Consider the following 22,596-nt stretch of genomic DNA (forward strand, 5'->3'; position numbering starts at 1 on the left):
CCAGGAAAGACCCAAGCGAAAAACAGAACTACAGACCAATCTCCTAATGAAAATAGATGCAAAATTTCTCAATAAGATTCTGGTAAACAGAATACAGAGTGTCATCAAAAATATCATGCACCCTGACCAAGTCAGATTTATTCAGGGATGTAAGGATGGTTCAACATATGTAAATCAATAAATGTAATGTACTATATTAACAGAGTAAAAGATAAACACAATATGATCATCTCAATAGATGCAGAAAAGGCATTTGACAAAATTCAAAACCATTCATGATAAAAACTCTACAGAAAATTGAAATAGTCTTTATCTTAATTTGCTAAAGGCTATCTATGAAAAACCAACAGCAAACATCATATTGAATGGTCAAAAACTGAAAACATATGATAAAATGAGGAACAAGACAAGGATGCCCACTATCAATGCTCCTGTTCAATATAGTTTTGGAAACATTAGCCACAGCAATTAGACAAGAGAAAGAAATAAAAACAATGAAGATAGGAAAGGAAGAAGTTAAACTGTCATTATTTGCTGATGGTATGATACTCTACATAGACGACCCAAAAATTTCTGCCAAAGGACTTCTAGACTTAATTGACAGATTCAGTAAAGTAGCTGGATACAAGGTCAACACTCAAAAATCAATAGCCTTCCTGTACACAAATAACAGAATCCCTGATAAAGAAATTAGGGAAACAAGTCCTTTCACAATAGCATCCAAAAAAATGAAGGATTCAATCTAATGAAAAATTTAGGATTCAATCTAATGAAGGAAGCAAAAAACCTCTATACTGAAAAGTACATCATTGTGAAAAAAGAGACTGAAGAGGATATAAGAAAGTAGAAAGATATCCCATAATCCTGGGTAGGAAGAACCAACATAGTCAAAATGGCCATACTACCAAAATTACTATACAGATTCAATGCAAATCCTATTGAAATCCCAACAGTATTCCACAAAATGAGAGAAAGCAATCCAAAAATTCATTGGGAACAAGAAGAGACCTAGAACAGCAAAAGCAATTAGCAACACCTCCAGATATACACAACTACCTCGTCTTTGACAAAGGAGTCAACCATCCTCACTGAAGGAAAGAACCTTCAATAAATTGTGTTGGAAACACTGGATTATAACCTGCTGAAGATTAAAACTAGACCCCTATCTAAAATCCAAGTGGATTAAAAATCTGAATATTAAAACAGAAACACTAAACTTGCTGGAAGAGAAGTTATGTTGAACTCTTGAAGGCATTGGCAAAGGAAGAGACTTTATGAACAAATCCTCAGTAGCATGTGAACTAGCACAAAGAATCAACAACTGGGATCTTATCTTACTAAAAAGCTTCTGTACTGCAAGATAAACCACCAACAGAGCTAAGAGACAAACCTAAAATGTGGTGAAAAAATTTTGCCAGCTACTTTTCAGAAAGGGTCTACTATAGAGAATATATAAAGAACTAAAAAAAAAAAAAACCCAAAACAAACAAACAAACAAACAAAAACAGAAGACCTCCCAAATATAAAGACACAATTCAAAAATGGGCATCTGAAATGAACAGACATTTCTCAGACAAACAAGGAAAAGCAGCAAATAAATATATGAAAAAAATGTTCAGCATCACTGGTCCTTCAAGAGATGCAGATTCTTCTTTTGGAAAGATACCAGCAGAGGGATGGCTGGGTCAAATGGAACCTCTGGTCCCAGCTCTTTGAGGAATCTCCGTATTGATTTCCATAGTGGTTGCACCAGTCTGCACTCCCACCAACAATGGAGTAGGGTTCCTTTCTCCCCACAACCCCACCAACATTTGTTATTGTGTGATTTCTTGATAGCAGCCATTCTTTGTGTGGTAAGGTGGAATCTCAGTGCTGTTTTCATCTGCATCTCTCAAATGACCAGTGATGTGGAACATTTTTTCTTATGTTTGCTTGCTATTTTCACTCCTTTGTCTGAGAAATCTCTCTTCATTTCAGATGCCCATTTTTGAATTGGGTTATATTGGGGGGGCTGGTTGTTTTGAGTTCTTTATATATTCTATATAATAGTCCTTTGTCTGAGGAGCAGCACAGTTTGTAATAGCTAAAATATGGAAACAGCCCATTTACCCATCAGTTGGAAACTGGATAAAGAAGATGTGGTTTTCTATAAAATGGAATACTACTCAGCCATAAAGAATGAGAAATTAGAGTCATCCATAGTAAACTGGATACATATTGAGGATATACTCCTAAGGGAAATAAATAAGTCACACATGTGTAAATACCGAATAGTTTCTCTGGTGTGAACAATTATAATAGTACACAAGATCCTAGTGAGATAATTAACAATGTGAAATAGGAAGAAAAGCAATAAAGGTGTAGGGAATGTGGTAAGGGTAGGGGAAAGGGAATAAGGGAAAAGAAAAAATATGAGAAAATGAAAAAATGGAAATAAAGTGTTTGTAAATGGGGAGGGGAGGAGGGGGTGAAGGGAGGGCAGGGACAAGGGGGAAAAATGAGAACCAAGACCTGGCATGTAAAGGTACGCAATCCCAGTAATGAATGTACCAATAAACTCAATAAAAAGAAAAAAAAAAGATCCATTTTAAGTGACTGCGAACAGAACTGTTCCCATTCTATCCTCACTACTGATTGTTTTATGTCTTCACTAGTCTTTTACAGCTCAAAAAAACCTTACCTTCTCACTCATGGCTGAAGACTTATTTTGTAGATAAAATTATGGTGAGCAAATATGAATAGTCTCCACTCAAGGTTGCTGGTAAAGCATGTAGAGAGAGCAGGGGGCAGTGTTGGTAGAAAATAAACTTGATTTTTTTAAAAAAAGTATTAAAGTAGGAATAGTGACACACACCTGTAATCCTGGGGCTCTAGGGCTGAGTCAAGAGGATATCAAGTTTCAGCTCAACCATGGCAATTTAGCAAGGTACTGCCTCAAATTTTAAACAATTTAAAATAGGGTTATTATGGAGAAAAGTACAGAAGTTCAATCCCTAGTACTGCAAAAACACTTTTGCAAAGCAAAGGAAACTATTTAGAGTCAAGAGGCAATGTAGAAAATAGGGAAAATGCTTTTGCTAGCTACCTTTATGATACAGCATTATTATCTAGAACATATAAAAATTCAAACAATTAATGCCCAGAGACATATAACTCAATTAAAAATAAGCTGAACAGAACTTCTCAAAAGAAGTAGCAAAAATGTCCAATAACATCTTTAGCTCTTAGAGAAATGCAAATCTCAACCCAGTAAGAATGACTGTCATTAAATGTACAAAAAGCAATGAAGGCTGACAAGGTTCTGGGGGAAAAAATGAATCCTCCCACCTTCACGGTAAGAATGTAGACTTGTACAAGTGCTATGGAATTCAGAGTGGAGATTCCTCCACGTGGAGGAATATGCAGATACAAATGCCTTGTGATCCAGTCTTATCTCTCCTGGGTGGATTCCCAAAACAATGCAAGACACCATATCATAGTGATACATCCATATCCACTTTTATCGTGGCTCAAATCACAATAGCTAAACTATGGAGACAGCCTAGATGCCTGTCAACAGATGAAAGGATAAATAAAATGTGACATATGTACAAGTAGAATGTTATTTGATCTAAAGAAGAAAGCAAGCATGGCGTTTGCAGGAAAAGAATAGAACAGGAGACCATTATGTTAAGTAAAATAAACCAGACACAGTTAAATACCTCATGTTTTCTCTTATAGGAGAATGTTTATAAAACACTATATATAGGGCCAGGATTTAGCTCACCGGTTCGGTGGCCTTCCTCGTAAGTGCAAGGACCCGAGTTCGATCCCCGGTACCGAAAATAAATAAATAAATAAAACACTATATATAAAAAACAATCATATATATGATTATACAAAACTAGGAGGCAGAATAATTTGGGTATGAAAAAGAGGATTAAGGAGAGGGGGAGGAAAAGGAGAGTAGAAGGAAAAGGAGAAGGGGGTAAAAGGATTGAAAACGGTCAGGGTACATTACACGAATGTAACAATTCCCCAAAGCAAACATCCGTTCCTTGTCATGCGGCTCCTTCTATGTCAAAGTCAGCAGCAGAGATTTCCCTCCAATTGAATCCTTTTAAACTTAGTATCCTTTGCCAGAAATAGTCCAGAAAATTTTACCAGATTGTATGGTTAGGTCATGCTCTACTTGGATAATCGCTTTACTTTAGAATCAACTGACCTTGGACCTTAGTTATGTACGTAAAACCCTTTTTGCTATGTAACATAGTCATTACAGTTACGTCATCATAATAATAGATGATTGCCGCATTTCATGGGAAAGGATAACATAAGAGAATCATACCACACTTAACACACTACTCTGCTACATCTACACATTGTTCTTGAGATACCTTCATTTAATATCCACACACTGTGAATCCCGAATCTTTATCCTTGGCTCTGAGATTTCTATTGATTTTCAGGTTTCCAAATACCCGCAGATCTTCATATGCTAGCTGCCTTTGTATGCAAGTGTCATAGTAGTCATTTTAGATTTAACATGTTCTGAGATGCATGCATTCTATTTCTTCCTTATCATCTAATTCTCCTGCTGTATTCTGCCTTATTTAACTCATCAAACAGCTGAAGCCAGAAATCTCAGTGTTATGCATACACTTTGCCTCAATACATCACTCATGTTTAATACTAATACTTTTTTCTTATCAATTTAAATTTTGCAGTGCTTTTCTACTAACCACCAATTCATTTTTTCATATCTACAACTGTTGCCTTAATTTAGGTTCTCATTACGATTTGCCTTGAATATTATAATACCTTTCCATTAAAGCCCACCTTCCATATAGAAAATGTATGAACCATAGCATAAAACACAATTGATTTTATAAAATAATACACATAAGTTACCTTTGCTTGTAGCCATGTGGCTATATGACAGATGCAGGAGAGGGTATGTCTGGATCTCACAGAATGCTCTGATATCTCTGAAATACCGTCTTTCAGAATTTCTATCTCCAGTGGAAACTTAAAGGAAAATAAGAGCAAACAAAACACAGAATCGAAGAAATTCACACCCTTTAAGAATACAGGTTAGGATCAATCTACTGAAGTGTAAACATTAACCACCTGAGGTTTTGGCCAACTATAAAGGAAACATTAAATAGATAATGGAGAAGGAAAGTTGTGAAGAGCACAGCTTGTAGCCAGGTACTAAAATAACAGTTGTAACAACTCTCTCTCTCTCTCTCTCTCTCTCTCTCTCTCTCTCTCTCTCTCTCTCTCTCTTTTTTGTGTGTGTGTGTGTGTGTGTGTGTGTGTGTGTTGATTATTTTCTCCCTTTTTCCACTTTTCCCTTACTATTTTGTTTAGGATGGCTGGTGATGGAGGTTCATTGTAACATTTGCTTGCTAGGCAGCAGGATATCCAGAGGAGGCTATAGCTAGATTTAAGAAGCAAATGATAACACTCAGAGACAGATACTCTACCGTGGGCCAGTGGATACAGTGACTATTTGAGCTGTCTTCATTCTGGGGAAAGACTGGAAGTACAAATACTTGTAGGGTAGTGGTATACATTTAGGTGAAAATGAAGCTTTCATTTTTGTTATTCAATAGATGCTTTATATGTGTGAACATTGAATAATCAAAGGGGTAGACCATGATAGTTATTATACTGTGTGTCTCACTATCAACCTCCTTTTTTATCACTTAGTCTTATGAAGCAGAGATTGGAATCCTGAAAACAATATTTCTCCTTTGTGGCTGCACTCTAGACTCTGCAAATACCAAGTAAAATAAGGAGAAAGAACCTGGTTCCTCTGCTCCTGCCAGCAACTACTCAACCATAGTTCCTTAGCCTGGCCATGAATGGTCCCTTTTGTAATTTATTCATGCAATGTCATGGTTTTCTCCCAATGAATTACACTCCCTGAGTCAATTGGCACACTTTCCTAAGGATGAAATCCTTTGGGATTCTTAGGTTGTGCCCCTGAGCTAAAATTTACCTACTACTTTTCTGAATATTCCTTGGAGTGAAAATCCTTTCATTAGTTATTACATTTATATTATCTCATTTTTCCTTTCTTCTGCCCTTACTTCACCTCTCTCACTAGTCTGCCTTCTTTCTTTGCTCTTTTCTTTCCTTCCTTCTCTTTCTCACTTTTTTCTTTCCTTTCTTTCTCTTTTTCCTTCTCTCATTCCCTTCTCCTCTTATTTCCTAGTTTTTTTCAAAAGTTTTCATTTTTAAATGCTTTGAGGTGTAATTTTTATGCAAAAACGCTCACACTGTTACTGTGCTCGCAATCATTTCTGACAGGTGCATTTGTCCATATATCCACTATTGCAGTATGATAACAAGTGCTTCAGCAACCCAGTTAGACTTCGTGTGCTCTGATGGTAAATCCTCATCCGCTCCATGCCACAAGCCTTTTCTCATCCTCTTTCTGCCATTGTATACTGGTTTTGTCTATTCTAGAATTTCATGAAAACTGACTCATCCAACATCCACATTTCTGTGTCTGGCTTATTTTGGCAATCATCATGTTTTGCATTTATCAATTCTCTCTTATTGCTGAGTCATAGCCCACTACACACATATGGCACTTGTTTGGTCATCTATTGGTGAACATTTGAATTGACTCAAACTTAATGCTGTTATGGACAAAATACTTATTTTCATATTCATGTCCATTTGTGCATACACATTATTTTCTTTTCTGTCAGTTAGTATCTAGGAGCAAGATTGCTAGATCATGTGGTAAATACAGTCATGTTTTGCTGGTTAGGACAAAATGATTCCAGAGTCCCTGTGGATATAAAAACTGTGCAGATGTTCTAGACCTTCATATAAAATGGTGTAACATTTCCACAGAACTTAATACACTGTCCCATATTAAATCATCTATAGTTTACTTATAATACCCAGTGCAGTGTAAATGCTACGTAATTATACAGTATCATTTAGAGAATGACTAGGAAACATTTGTGCATGTTTAATGCACAAGGAATTTTTTCAGATATTTTCCATCTATGGTTTTTTTGAATACTTGGATGTGAAAAATGTGGAAGCTGAGAATCAACTGTATTTGTTTAACTTTATTAGAGGTGGTTAAACTATTGTTTATATTATTTTACTGGACCATCAGCAATATATAAGAATTTGGATTACTGCATATTGATTCTGTGCATTTGATCCAAAAATTAATCCTGTCCAGATTTAAAATCTTAGTCTCTAGTGAGCATGAAGTAAATATACTACTCTGGTTTTACTTTTATATTTCCCTCAGGATCAGTGATGCATCATACTAATAAGGCTACAGCTGATTAGCCTTCTCCTCATTTATTTTTCTACACATCTCTGGAAACACTTTTAAAAAATAGTTTTTCTCTTTATTATTGTGTTGCAAATATTATTTTGGATATATATATATATATATATATATATTTATATATATTTCTGAATTTTCTCTCATTCTGCAGCTTACTTAGCATGTTAAGTGATATATTCCAAAGAGTGGATGTTTTTAATTTGAGAAATGCAAATTTATCAAATTTTTTTTTATAGTTCATCCTCTCTGTATTCTAATGTGCTCTAAGAAATATTTGCTTAATTAAGACAGTAAAACTTTTTTGGACACAGGGACTCACTAGTTCATGCTGGCCTTAAACTTACTAGCCTTGAAAATTTGGTGATCCTCCTGCCTCAGCCTCTCCTGTGCTGGGATCACAGGCATGTGCTACCATGCCTGGCTAAGATAGTGAAGATTTGTCCTGTGATTTATTATAAAATTTTGCTTCAGATTTATAATCCATTTTGAGCTATTGTTTCTGCAATGTGAAGGGTGGGGTCAATTATTTCTGTATGGGATAACTAGTTGTTCCAAGACCATTTGTTGAAAAGGATTTTTTTTTGTTCCTATGCATTGACCTTGGTGTTTCTATTGAAAAATCATTCGATGGTTTATGTGCAGGTCTGTTGATGGCTTATTACTTTCCCCTGGTCTACATGTCTATCCTGCATCAATACCATTCTCTCCTGGTTATTGTAGCTCTATAGTAAAACTTCAAGACAGGTAGCATCTGTCCTCCAACTTTGTTCTTTTTTAAAAATCATTTTGACTATTCTAAGTTCTTTTCATCCTCATATAAACTTCAGATGTAGCTTGTCAAATTTCATATGAAAAAATATGACTGAAATATTGCTTGCAATTGTATCAGATCCATAGACTAATTTGGAAAAAAAAACTGACATTTTAATTTTAGTGAGTTTTCTACTCCACGGACATGATATATTTATCCATTTATACTGGTTTGTTTTGATTTATCTCAGTGAGATTTAAAAATTTACAATGTATAAGCTTAGTATGGATTTTAATAAAAATTCCTAGGCACTTATGATTTTGATGCTTATATCATGGAACTTGTCACATTCATTTGTTAGTTCTAGTAGTCCTTCCCCTTAAAGTTCCTTAGGATTTTCTGTATACAAGATTATATTGCCAATAATTAAAGAGTATTTTACTAAATGTTTCAGTTCTTATGTTTTGCTACTTTTTATTTTCCTACTGTATTAGAGAGGACTTCTACAATTTGATAATTGGAAATGATTAATGTAGACATCTCTGCCTATTTCCCCATCTTAAAGGAAAGGTGTTTTACTTAAACCATTAAATGAGATGTAACTCTAGTTTTTTTATGGATGCTGCATTAGTTTTTTAGGTCTGCCTAGAATAAATTTTCAAAAACTGGGTGGCTTAAACCAACAAACCAACAAGAATTGATCATCTCAAAGGCTGAAGCTCAGAAGCTTGAAATGTCAACACTATCATTGTCTGTCTGAGGATTCTAGGAGAGGATAATTCCTTGCCTCTTCATAGCTCCTGTGATTATTGCCAACCCTTGATCTTCCTTGAAATGCAGCTGCATCACTCCAATCTCTGCTTCTTCCTTCACAGGATCCTGTTCTCTGTGTTTTTCACATGATCATCTTACAAAGACATTCAATATTGGTTGAGGGTCCATTCTAACCTATTATGATCTAACAATTACATATGCAATGCCCTATTTTAAAATAAGGTCACATCACATTAATGAGGTATAAGAACTTCAGCATATCTTGCCCAAACAAGGGTATTGTACTGGGTTGGGAAAGTCCCTTTCTATCTCTAGTTTGCAGAGATTTTATATTTGTGATGATTGCGCTTGACTGTGCAGCTTGGCTGGCTTGAGACCCTCCCAGTGGATCGGTCAGGCACACTTGTGGGTATGTGTGGGTGTGTCATGGAGAAGCATGAACTTGTTACCAACAGCGCTTCTAAGCTTTTACTCTCCTGTACAATGAATTGGTTGCAACAATTGGAGAATGTGACAGTTTAATATTTATTTTAGGGCAAAAGGAAGTGCTGAAGGAGAAAAGGGTGCTCTAAAAGAAAAAGAACAGGTAGATTCTGAATGCAGGATGGTCCATGGCAAGAGCAAGAGGGCGGTGTTGGCGAAGTCAATGGCCGTCAACTTTTATACCTTCTTTCTGACATGAGAGTCAGGCCGCTCCATCAAAACCTAGCACGATCTCATGCCAGAAGACGGTTATCAGGCGCAGGGCCCAGTGCTGCTGGCTGTCTCTGCAATTGATAGGTCACATCCCATTGCCCCAGCCACCTTGCCCTGCCCTCGAAGTCTGCTGCCCCCACTGTGAGTATTACATCTGCTCCCGATCCCTCCTGTCTGGCAGTGTCCCCAGCTTTGCCTCGCAGCCTCCATGAACTTCTCCGCTTTGCTCCGTCACGTCCTTTCTTCACGTTTCTACCTGAAACCAGCTGACTAGGGAATGAATTTCTTTAAAACATTAGCCAAATTAAACTTCTCCTCTTTTAAATTGTAGGTGGCAGGTACTGTGTCCAGCACCAGAGAAGTGAACGAATACAATAATACTATAAAGAAGTATTGAGATTTGTCAAATGTTTTATCTGAATCTATTGAAGTGATCACATAAATTTCCTGTTATTGTAATGTACTAAAATAATTCACTAAGATTTTACAAGAAGGTGCGTTATTTCTTTATAAAATGAATAACTACTCAGCCATAAAGAATGCGAAACTAAAGAGATTTATAGCTAAGTGGATGCATATTGAGGCCACACTCTTAAGTAAAATTAATGTCATGCATGTGTAAACACTGAATAGTTTCCCTGGCGTGCAAAAGTAAAAGTGTAAATAAGGATCAAAATGTATAATTGATATTGTGTAATAGGAAGGAAAGTCTAAAAGAGTAGAGGAAGTAGGAGGGGTAGGGGAAAGGTAAAAAGGGAAAAGAAAAAAAAATGTGGAAAGGAAAAACATGGAAACAAAGTCTGCAAATAGGGAAGGTGGAGGGGGTGAAGAGAGGGCTGGGGAATGGGGAAAAATGAGAACCAAGATACATCATGTAAAGGTACAAGATCTCAATGATGAATGTAAGTTTATTGTATACCTAAAATGAGTGTGCCAATAAATTTAATAAAGATAAAAAATTCACGAAATATTGTGATTAAAATTTTCACACTTTAGCAGAGTTGAAATAATTTTGCAGTGAACATCAGTGCACTGTGTTTACATTCCACTATTAATATTCTACTATATTTGCTTTTCTTCCTGTACCTCTCACTACCTAACCTTTTCCCTTTATACCATTATACCATCCTTTCTAATGCATTTTAAAGTTAACTGCAAGCACCATTATGCTCTTTAATAAGTACTACATCAGACATTTTATTCCTAAATTTCAATCTTATTGAAATCTTACTTAATCTTTTTTCCTTTGGTAGGGTGAAGTTGAATATACAAAATCAATTTCAAAGAAATTGTGAAAGTGAAAAAGTAAATAAATTAGGTGGCAGAAGTCATTGAAAAATTGTGACATCGGATTAACAAACCATCTCTTTAATAGGACACAACAAGTTTTACTTTTAATGAAAAAATATTGTAATTATTTAATAAAAATGGCTCTAAGCGTTGAATTATACTATTCAAGAAATAGTTTAGCACTGGTGGGACATAATATGTGCAACATCCTTCTGCTCAATAAGAGGCTTGCCTTACAGAATATCAAAATTCCTAGCAGCCAGTAAACAAAAGATAATGCACAGGATAGAAATGTGTTTGAACAGACCTTCCACAAAATAGAATATCCAGCGATGAATAATAGTATCAAAACATGTCCAATATCATTTATAATAAAGCCACCGAGGTAAATTTCTAATGTTCTCCAGTATGACAATAATTAAAGATAATGAGTTCATTAAATGCTGGTAAAGATGCGGCACAATGAGAGCTCTCTTATACTGCTAATCAGAGTATGCATCGTTATAAACACTTGGAAAAACTATTTGGCATTATTTGATAACATTGAACATATGCATACTCTGTGACAAAGATGTTTTACTCTGCAGTGTATATCCGACAGAAATATGTGCAAATGCGCTTCAAAAATTATATACAGTTTTTCATATGGGTAAATTATACTGATAAATGCATTTGTTCCCAACTTGAAAAACCCATATGTTCACCAATAGTTGGGTAAATAAATCGCACATTTTCATACAACAGGATGCTAACGTCAATGAAAGTGACATAATTAAAGTGGTAGGAAGCACCACAGATGAAAACCAACACAGGTTGGTGAAAGGAGACTTTCATAAAAGAAGTCATACAGTGTAAGTCCTTTCATAAAAATTTCAAAAACAGGCAGAGGTAAGCAATGCTGTTTGAGAAGTAGGAAGGGCAGAAATTGGGAGCAAGTATAAGAGGTGTGACTGATAATGTCATAGTTTTTAATGTGGTGGTGATTACATTGTTCACATGATAATAATTGTGGGGCTGTTTCCAGATGACTAATGCTAGCTATTTTATTCTTTAAACAAGATATTTTGATATGTATCACTCACTATATAATTCCCTTATTCCTTCCATTTATCACCCTTAAGCTTCAGAACTTTCCACAGTGGGAGTCTTCTTTTTTAATAGTTTCCCCTTTGTATCTTATATTCATCTGCACTGGACAATCTCTTTTTCTTGAAATCCTTCAGAATCTTTTCACTTACCTGGTTTTGCTCATTTTTTCCTCTAGCATCAGATACTCTCTAGACTGTCTGCAACTACTTTGAAAATTTTATCTCAAATGCCATTTCTATTTCAAACTTTCTTTTAAAAAAAATATTAGTACATATTTGCAGTCCATAAGGATTACAGTCATCATGAGCAGTGGGTACGTATACACAACACATCTTAATTCTTTTTGCGTCCTTGCCCCTTCTCCCTCTCCCTTACACTCTATCCATCTTTTGGTTCAACTTCCCTTTTACAAGAGATCTGTCTCCCTGTTTCCTGTTATCTAGCTTGTACTTTGCTCTTTAATTTACTTATACTGTAAATTTCTCATATAAGAGCAACTATTCAATATTTTATTCTTCTATTTCAGCTGCTGTTTTCTTTCTCTGAAATTGCATGCCATTATAAATATTTTATTTTTAATGATACTAATTGCAGTATCTACCGTATTCTAGTGTCTAATTAAACCCAATTAAGGGAGGAAGAATGGAAAACTAATATATGAAATGTTAAAAACGTATCACCTTGTGATTTAAACTGATTTTCAATGGAAATATATTGTGGAAAATTTTAACCACACAACAAAATAGAAAATTAGCATAATAAATCTGTGTGTAGGATCATCCAGCCTCAACAATGAACATAATTTTTTTCAGTTCAGCTTTGATCCCTTTATTAACTGAATGATCATGAGAAAATAAGATGAAACTTGAGCTATTGTTCATAAGGTAGATACAAAATATTAAAAAAAAACAGTTTAAATTTGGATGTGGGCATGGTAATAGCATCTCTTTAGTTGCATACATGAGTTTTTCACTTGAAGTGTTTCTAACTTTACTGTTCCTGTGTTAGTAGCTTGCTCATAAAATTTATAGTCTTTCCTTATACCCGAAATCCTGAATAGTTCACTATGGTTTCAAATGAGGCAGGTGACTATCTCAGGGTGTTTTAGTTTTCATATGCCTTCTCCCTGCCTTGCCCTTCCTTTATATTTTCTTTCCTCCCTTCCTTTTGACATGTTATTTTGTGGGGTATATTTTTAATGCACTCAATTTTGAGAAACAGAACTTTTAGCAAATGTACAAAATGTTAGAGGTAATGGGACTTCAGAACAGTAAAATGAGTTTCCCACTCCCATCCTTTCAAAGTGTGTGTGTGTGTGTGTGTGTGTGTGTGTGTCTGTGTGTGTGTTTATCAGCAAACACCAAGTATGCATTACAGAAGTGGAAGAAATCCATCTGTTGTTATGATTCTAAGAGACTCACTTAAAATGTCTATAAAAGGTGGTTTTGCTTTTGTAGCATATTGAAGACTCCTTCCAGTGAAGACGGGCAAGTTAAGTCTGTATTACTGAGCACTGAGGAGTATAGAACATATCAGAATGGAAAGAGAATATTGCATCTTTGTGGCCTTTCTTCAGAATTTCTCCAATGTAAGATATATACATGTAAGTACATAAATACATTTATAGATTTATGTATTTTGGAAGTAAGGCTTAAATTTACATAATTAGGAAGTAAGGTTTGATTAAGAGACACATAAGTTTTGATAAATTAAAGATGTAAAATCTTAGTTTTTCTGAGAATAAAAAGAAAATTAAATCTCCTAAAATTAAAAAGAAAAGCAAATACATGTCAGTGAACTTTTATTATGCCCATTACCAAAGAATATACAAAAAGTATTCATTTTTCTTACTGCAGGAGTTTTTCTTTTAAGATGACAGCAGTCGCAGCTCACACAAACACAAACTATGTAAGAAACAGGTTAACAGCGAGTTATATAATAGGCTTTTGGGGTCATGAATAAGTTTAATTTTAAGTGATTAATTTCTTTTGGTATATTAGAGTTCATCTTCTAGAATTTTGTGACATAAGTGTGAAGGGAACAAAGGGATGGATAAATAGTTAATACTGTATTTTCCATTAGTCTGTACAATACCCAGAAGGGTGGTCTGTGAAAGTGTTAAATTACGATGATCCCAGGTTGGTGCGGATGCTGGGTCAGCGCAGGAATATATACAAGTAATTGTGGTTTTCACTAGTATTCCTTATATGCTTCATTTTTTAATATTCAATCCACAGAGAGAAGACGGTCTTTGCAAGGCTTGAGCACAACACATTTCTTTTTCGTTTTAAATTATTTCCAGTTCCTGCTGAGCCTTGCTGAGGCACTTGACATTTTGTGCTACCTAGCCAGTGACTCAGTCACACGTTTTGTTTTCTACACACTGGTTCAGTGCCTCTTGCCATGCTTGCTAACATTATTCTGGCTTGCACCTACATTGAGTGATTAATGTCTGCCTCCTTCCATCTTCAGTAAAAGTATTTGCCAAATCACTTTAACAACCAAAATGCAGATCATAAAGAAGGAGCACAAATATTAAGGCAATTTTTGTTCCAAGGTAGTGAAAGTTATTAATGTTATATTGTTCCTAGGCAAAAGCAACATAGAGAGGCAACTGGAGGTGAAATCTAGATGTTGCTCAGTAGATATGTTTTATTAAAAAGCATCTCTGAAAATATTAGATATAATCATTTTGTATTTAGCACATCTTAGTTTCAGCTTACTCTTTACAGTGTCTTTTTCAGTGTTTATTTACAGAGGTTGCATGCTAATTAAGTGAAAATGGATTCTTTGCAGTCTTTAGTGAAAAATAAAAATAAAAATATCATTTTGAATGGCAGGAAGATTGTGATTCCAACTTGGACTGTACAGTGAGTTTGAGGCCAGCTTGAACCACACAAGAAGACCATGCCTCAAAAAAACCAAAACAAAAAATGACATGAAATCCTTATATTTTAATATTACTTTAAAAGGAATATACAAAGGTTAAAACTAGACCCATATCTTTCACCATGCATTAAACTAAAATCCAAGTGCATTAAAGATCTAAATATTAAAACAGAAACACTAAATTTGCTGGAGGATGTTAGGTAGAACTCTTGAAAACATTGGCATAGGAAAAGACTTTATGAACAGATCCTCAGTAGCATGAGAACTACCACAAAGAATGAACAATTGGGATCTCATCGTTTTTTTTTTCAGCTTTAATTGAGTTTATTGGTACATTTTAGGGATACAGTACAGTTACATTCATTGTTGGGATTTTGTACCTCTACATGACAAGTCTTGATTCTCATTTTTCCCCTTGTCCCTGCCCTCCCTTCACCCCCTCCTCCCCTCCCCATCTACAAATACTTTATTTTCATCTTTTCATTCTCTCACATTTTTTTCTCTCATTGTTTTAAAAAGCTTCTGTACTGCAAGAGAAACTACCAACAGAGCTAAGAGACAACCTACAATGTGGGAAAAAATTTTTTTACCAGCTGTTTCTCAGACAAAGGTCTACTATCTAGAGTATATAAAGAACTCAAAAAAAATCAGAACCTCCAAATATAAAGACCCAATTCAATATTTGGCATCTGAAATGAATAGATACTTTTCAGAAAAACAAGTAAAAGCAGCAAATAAATATATGAAAAAATGTTCAGCATCATTGGTCATTTGAGAGATGCAGATGAAAACAACACCGAGACTTCACCTCACCCCACAAAGAATGACTGCTATCAAGAAACAGACCAATAACAAATGTTGGTGGGGTTGTGGGGAGATGGGAATGCTTCTGCTTCTTAATTGTTGGTGGGAGTCCAGACTGGTGCAACCACTATGGAAGTTAATATGGAGCTACCTCAAACATCTAGGATTATAAGTCCCTTTTGACCAAGCTATTCCCTACTAGGTATCTCCCCAACAGAATTAAAAGAATCATACCACAGTGATGTATGCTCACCCATGTTCATAGTGGCACACTTTGTAATAGCTAAACTTGGAAACAGCCCAATTGCCCATCAACTGGAGACTGGATAAAGAAGATGTGGTCTTTCTATGAAATGGAGTACTATTCAGCCATAAAGAATGAGAAACTAGAGAGATTTATAGCTAAGTGGATGCCTATTGAGGTAATACTCAAGTGAAATTAATAAGACACACATGTAAATACTGAATAGTTTCTCTGTTGTGAAAAACTAAAAGTATAAATAAGGATCAAAATGCATAATTAATATTGTGTAATAGGAAAAAAAGTTATAAAAGAGTAGAGGAGATGGGAGGGGTAGGGGAAAGGTAAAAAGGGAAAAATATGAGAAAAAGTAAAACATGGAAACAAAGTCTTTGTAAACAGGGAAGGGTGGAGGCAGTGAAGAGAGGGCTGGGGAATGGGGAAAAATGAGAACCAACCTAAATCATTTAAAGATATAAAATCCCAATGGTGAATATAACTATATTGTGTACCTAAAATGTACCAATAAACTTTAAAAAATAGGTCTACACATGCTTTAACTATAGATTTATATTAAATATAGAGTTTCTCCTTAATCTTTTATGTGAACGTAGGTTTTTACACATACTCTTTAGGTAAAACTGCCGTTTAATGAATTTGGAGTTTTTAAAATCAGAAATTCACTATTATTTTGATTTCTAGCTTTCTTTGTCGAAGAAAGTAAGATTACTGTGTTTGTCTTGATCGCCAGGCTCATTCTCATCAATACTCCCATCTCTTTGCCAACATTACCAAGATTTTTAAATGCAGAATGGTAGCAGCAGTTTACTAGGTGATCTCACCATTTAATCACTATAACCCAATTTCTGCTTTATTTTATGGCTGTATTGAGTGCAATCCATAGAGCTGATGTATTTCATATTCATTTTATTATAATAATCCCTATTACTTAGTACGTACATGCTACATCTCCTTTCAAGCATTCATAACGTTTTAAGCCAACATTACCATCAGAAAGTCCATAAATAAGTAATAATGTAATATTTTTGTAAGATTATAGAGAACATTTTAAGGGCTTATTTCTTTTCATATATAATAACAACATGCTGTCACTTATAAAATGAGAAAATTTGATCATCTATCACATCTTTTTGAAAAGAAATACTCAAAAAATTTAGAACTTCAAATATCTCTTGAGTTGCGTTAATTGGACCACTGAGTATCCATCCATCCAGGAAACAAACAAACAAACATGTCAGAGATGGTTTCCCATTGGATAGATTCTGTGTGATGATCTTGAGGGGGAAGGACCATAATATATAACTTTTTAAGACCTCAGATCTGAGGATATAGTAAAAGTTCAACAGAATCGAATGAATAAACAGTAGGCCGTATTATGTTCATACTGGTAATTTAATGAACTGATACACAATACATCATCAGCCATCACTTTTAATAATTTTCAAGAGTGCAGAATAACAACATCCTGATTCTTTCATTCTTCCCTCCTCCTCTATTTTTATCAGACTAATTTATTCTCAAGCAATGTAAGTTAACGTAATATTATAAACTAGTATTAATAGCTATTCCAAAGTGCAGTTAGCTAAAGGACTATTTGACAAGACTATAATTAAGAGGACAGATTGAGTTAATATTTTTGGCACCCCTTACCTTTCTAAACAAAGGAAATGCAAGTTTCAGCTGAAAGAAATTCCAGGGATCTCAAAACTGAAGGTCGAAGTGATGCACATTGTATTCCAATTTATGCACAGACAACCTGTAGTACAAAAGGTGAAACGATTTATGAAGTTGAACAATTTACAGAATGCCCAGATTATCTCTAATACAGAGGTTCAAAAATAAAAATTAAGCCATTTACAATGTAATATATTTAACCCAGAAGTATCCCAGCCTGTCTGTGTGAATGATGATTTAAAAAATGGGGGATTGAAATGGATGGAAAATTATTCAATGTTAAAGGTACATGCAATTCAGAATGAAGTTATGTTTCCAAAGAGATTACTAAACTAGCTGGTGCTCTTCAGCTGGCTTTCATCACTAGTTATCATTTCTTCACTCTACATAATTAGTTCATATCATTTTCATCATTTTGGCTTATGCTGTTAGGCACAGAAAAAAATCTATTCATTATAACAAATATCCTGAGTTTATTATACAATTAAACAACTATCCTCCTATTGCAGAAATGCTTTGAAAATTCTGCTTCTGTTTCCCCTTGAAGTAAAAAATGAATCAGAAGTTTAGGCCAGAGAGGAACCCATTCAAAGTTTTATACTAAATTCATTCACTTATATTTTATAATTCATTGAGTAATAACTATGGTATCAGCTATCAATGGATTAATTTTGCTATCAGGTTTTATTTGCGAAACGTGTAAATGAAGAGAAGAGTAAATATAGAGAATATTATTATTCTAAAGAAAATAAAGGTTAATCAAAGTGCTATTTGTAGACAAAAGACACTTTATGTATTTCCAGATGTTGCACATTACCTTCCTCTTTTGGTAGCTAATAAGTATTAGGGTACTAAATCTTCATACCTCTCTTGATATCTGTATTACAATATTAAAAAAAACTTCCCAAGTTTATCTGGCCACATAATGCTTTCTTCTTGCTACACACTTATTAATATATCTAAGACTTTGTGTTTCACACATTTTAGGAAGGTGTACACACTATCATTTCTGGAAAGCAATAATAAAAAGAAGAATTGGCCAGAAAACAAGTAGAGAAAAGCAGCGGGCTGGCTAAGAATCTGCTGCCGCAAGTCATGCCCTGGAGCACAGCCCTTGGTGTGTGAGTAAGAATGATGCCACAAGGGAATCCCATCCAAGCAGAAGGAGAAGTAAATATTTGTTTGACTCTTCCTTTTGTTCTGATGAAAAATGCAGTGTCTACAGAGGAGAGCTAGTAGCAAAGATATGAATGTCTGTAGCAGGATTTGTCTAATCAGTTTTGAAGGGGTGGTTTGTTGTTTGTATAACCACCGCCATTTTGGCTCTTCTTTTTAAAAATAAAAATGAAACACAGCTCTAGGAGATCTATCAACCAAACCTTGAGGGCTCCAGCTACAGTCTTGTGCCCTTTCCTATAGATAAAGAAGAGCAATATGAAAAGATCAGAAGCTTCAGAATCAATCTGTCATGGATTCAAATTCTGGATCACAGCCTACTAAAAGATTTCATTTCTCTAGCATTTTCTTAAGTGTAGATAATTCTCTGTGTTTTGCCAGCACTGTCTTTTGTCCATATTTTCTTGTTCCTAGCTAAAAGCATTTTTCATGCTTGTATTACATTGAATGTTTCGTATATGTTATTTCATTTAAAACTTACAATAACCTTATAAGAGAGGTTTATGTCCATTTTAGAGGAAAAAATTTATCCCTAGAGAAATGTCCCTTGGTCACATAGATAAAAAGTGATGGATTTGAAATTAAATGTGACTGAGTGCACTCTTAAGCACTGTGCTATTCTCCCTGTATATGGAACTGTAGGAGAGGGATGATGACATATAAATTGCCTGTATGTTTCCAATGCCCTCTGTTTTTAGTACTAACACATTAAAGGTTAATCTGGATCCTGATTGTTCTAAATCTGCAACTACTTTGGAAATTCAGTCCCTAATAAGGACCTAGGTACTCATAGGCTTTTCGCAGCCAAAAGCCATTTAAATTACTGCAGTAAAAAATTGTCTCTGACTCTTTTTACTCCCTATCTCTTAAAGTGAAAGAGATCAGCTCCTTGTCTCACTTATTTAGGTAGCAGAGTCTGCAATATATTTGTTACTGAGTTTTGTTATGAAACTATTTGTTTCCTTAATCTTCCTTTTGCATGAATAGGCTGGGATAAATACTGTAACTACCCGTGTATTTTGTCTTTCTGGCTAACACCTCTCTCTGATTCTCAGGGTTAGATGCCAAATCCAGTTCATCAGAGAAGCCTTTGATTTGATGATTTCTTTCTTAACGGCACTTATTTCTCATCCTCTAACTTCTACTTACATATCTGCCTATTTCTGAATCCCAGTTGTGGATAAAACACAGTTAAAAAAATATCTCCACCTGGGGAAAACTCCTCAAGTTCACTGAAATTACAAATTTGTAAAGTGATAGCCCAAGTAATATGCTACATGCAACTAAATCTTAGTTCTTAGCATGCCAGGACTCTGACAGACAAACATGCTAATAATTTCACAGTGGAGTGCTGGAACTGGCTTATACTGGCTCAGGAAATTGTTGAATTTTCCAGGATTTTGCAAGCCAGCTGTTAAACCACTGATAGCTTGAAGTTAGTCAAGGTGGGAGTATACATTCCATGGACATCAGCACATGTTGCGAATCAGAGCTCCCTTCGCCCTCCCTCTCAGCCTGGGAGAACTAGTTGTTGAACATTTCCTCATGCACTGCTCTGATTCTATCTTGTGGGTTTGTTTGTTTGTTTGTTTGAGTACTAGAGGAATTGGGGGAGGTGGGAAATCACTCTAGACTTTTATAAAAGGAGGATGAAGTAGGACAAATAACAAAAACCCTTTAAATTGAAAGCCCAGTTGAGTTTCTGAAGAATTCACATTCCCTATTAGTGTCCTGTCTTTTTTGAGTCTTGCCGTTGCAGACTAATAGTGCAGATGAATGTTTTCTTATCCATTTTACACGTCACTTGGCAAAAGTGTCTGAAATCAATGGTAACTTTTTATTTTTGCCACAGTGATTTCAGTGGCTAAACATCATAAGTTTGTTTGCTATAAAAAAATGAACAGTTAATGTTAGAGAAGTTCAAATCCCCAGATTCCTTGTTTCAGTTTTGTTGTATTTTAGTGTTAGAGCAGTGCTCTCAGTCTATGTATTAAATAACCTGGGAGTCTTTGTGAGCACTCCATTGTCAGGAGCTTTTTCCCAGGTCATTCTGCTTAGATTTTAGAGGTGGGTCACTGGTATACTTTGGATCTGAAGTGCCTTCCAAAGGCTCATAAGTTAAAGACTTGGTTCCAGTCCATGGTGCTATTTCAAGGTGGTAGAAACTAACAGTTGAGGTCTTGGAGGAAGTTAGGCTTATGGCTAAAACTTGAAGATTAGTGGAGGGTATCCAAAGGAGCACTGATCTGTTGCCATAGTCTTGAACCTTCATTTAAGGACAAACTCTTTCAACAAAATTTTTGGTGTGCCTATTCGGTACACAGCTGCCTATGAAGCAGTTGAGTAATGCAGTACTAAATTCAAAACATAATGTTTCCAGCTAGACATAGTGGTACATGTTTGCAATCCCAGAACTCTGAGAGCCTGAAGCCGAAGGGCAGTACATTTCAGTTCAGCCTTTGTAACTTACTGACTTATACAGCCCTATCTTGAAGTAAAAATCGTTTTTTAAAAGGGCTAGGAATGTATCTAAGTGCAAATGCCCTGGGTTCATCCTGAGTACTGCAAATCAAAGCATGACTTTCTAAATTTCCATATAATAATATCATGATGGAGATTACAGTCTACAGCTGATAAATTAATCACACAAAAATTACAGTTTTTGAAGAAAAGGATAGAAAAATAAGAATAATATTAGAATTCTGGTCCAGATGACAATGCTTAAGTAAAAGTTAGCTTTGCAAATCAGTCATATTTATTTGAAAAAGCATATACAAGTTTGTATCCATTTCATTATTAAAGCATTCTATTTTTAAATCTTTAACAATTACATGAAATTTGCTTATATAAGATCTTGACAATGCCATATGCAAGAATAGATTGAATAGATTTGATGAGCTTTCTCTAGAACTGACCTTTGTTTCCACCTTCCCTGTATAAGGAAGGAAACCACTTAATTGGCAAAAAGATTTTTACACAATACTTAATTGTAAAAGCAAATATACTTCAATGCAATTATCACATTTATGTCATACCTACTAAAGGGGTTAAAGCCAATTTAGTTTTATACTTTCTCAAATTAAGTGGGTTTCTATTAAGAAATTAGAATGTCACAATAAAATTCACTTGCACTGAAAGGAAAAAGGAGTCAAGAGGACATTTTTAGAAATATCATAAAAGTGTTCTTTGGTCTTTTATAACATGATTTTAAAATTTCCTGATAAGGAATATGCATAAATATAAGCAGCATGTCTTGAAACTGACACCAGTGCTAGCTTCAATATTTGTTGATTTTTCTTCTTGTCTCTTCTCCTAAACTCATCTTGAGTAGAAATAATTATGAATTTTTTCTTACAAAGTTATTTAATAAGGCTAACAATTGTGTGAAAATTGTGTGCCTAAGGTGCATTCTATTAGAGGGCAACCAATTTTTTTTTTAGAAAGTTCTGATTCTGTTGTTTACAAGAGAGCATAAAAACATATTTGGATGTTTAAACTATCTACAAATATCTCCTGCAAAATTTTAAGTAAGCATTTTGATTAAAACATAACATATACCCAAACAGTGAATAAATCATATATATTTTTTGATAAAAATTTATGTAGCAGATATACTTGTATAACCACTACTCAGATTAAGATATAGAACATTACCAATATCCTAAGAAATATTATTTATCTATAAAAGATAAGTGCTATTTTGACTTCTTTTATCGGTGCTATAGCTTTCTCATTGTTGGGCAATACTGGATATTCACAGCGTAAAGAAACAAAGGTTTAATTGGATCACATTTAGTTGGTCAAAGGTCAAAATACGCTTTGTCAATTCACACCCAAACATATCTCCTTAAACAATACTTAATCTTCATATAAAGACAATAG

The 22,596-nt window shown here is 34.8% G+C and overlaps 1 long non-coding RNA gene across 2 annotated transcripts in view; it reads left to right on the plus strand.

Annotated features, from left to right (window-relative positions):
- LOC104871061 overlaps positions 1-22,596 on the plus strand; it is a 403,725-nt gene that overhangs the window by 313,022 nt on the left and 68,107 nt on the right. For both annotated transcript variants that reach the window (XR_782722.3, XR_004515574.1), the window contains exon 3: positions 13,367-13,512. This is a non-coding gene — a long non-coding RNA (uncharacterized LOC104871061). The remainder of the gene's footprint in view (positions 1-13,366; positions 13,513-22,596) is intronic.

The sequence above is a fragment of the Fukomys damarensis genome, unplaced genomic scaffold (genome assembly GCF_012274545.1).
Source record: "Fukomys damarensis isolate Sample0158 unplaced genomic scaffold, DMR_v1.0_HiC HiC_scaffold_37, whole genome shotgun sequence".
NCBI lineage: Eukaryota > Metazoa > Chordata > Mammalia > Rodentia > Bathyergidae > Fukomys > Fukomys damarensis.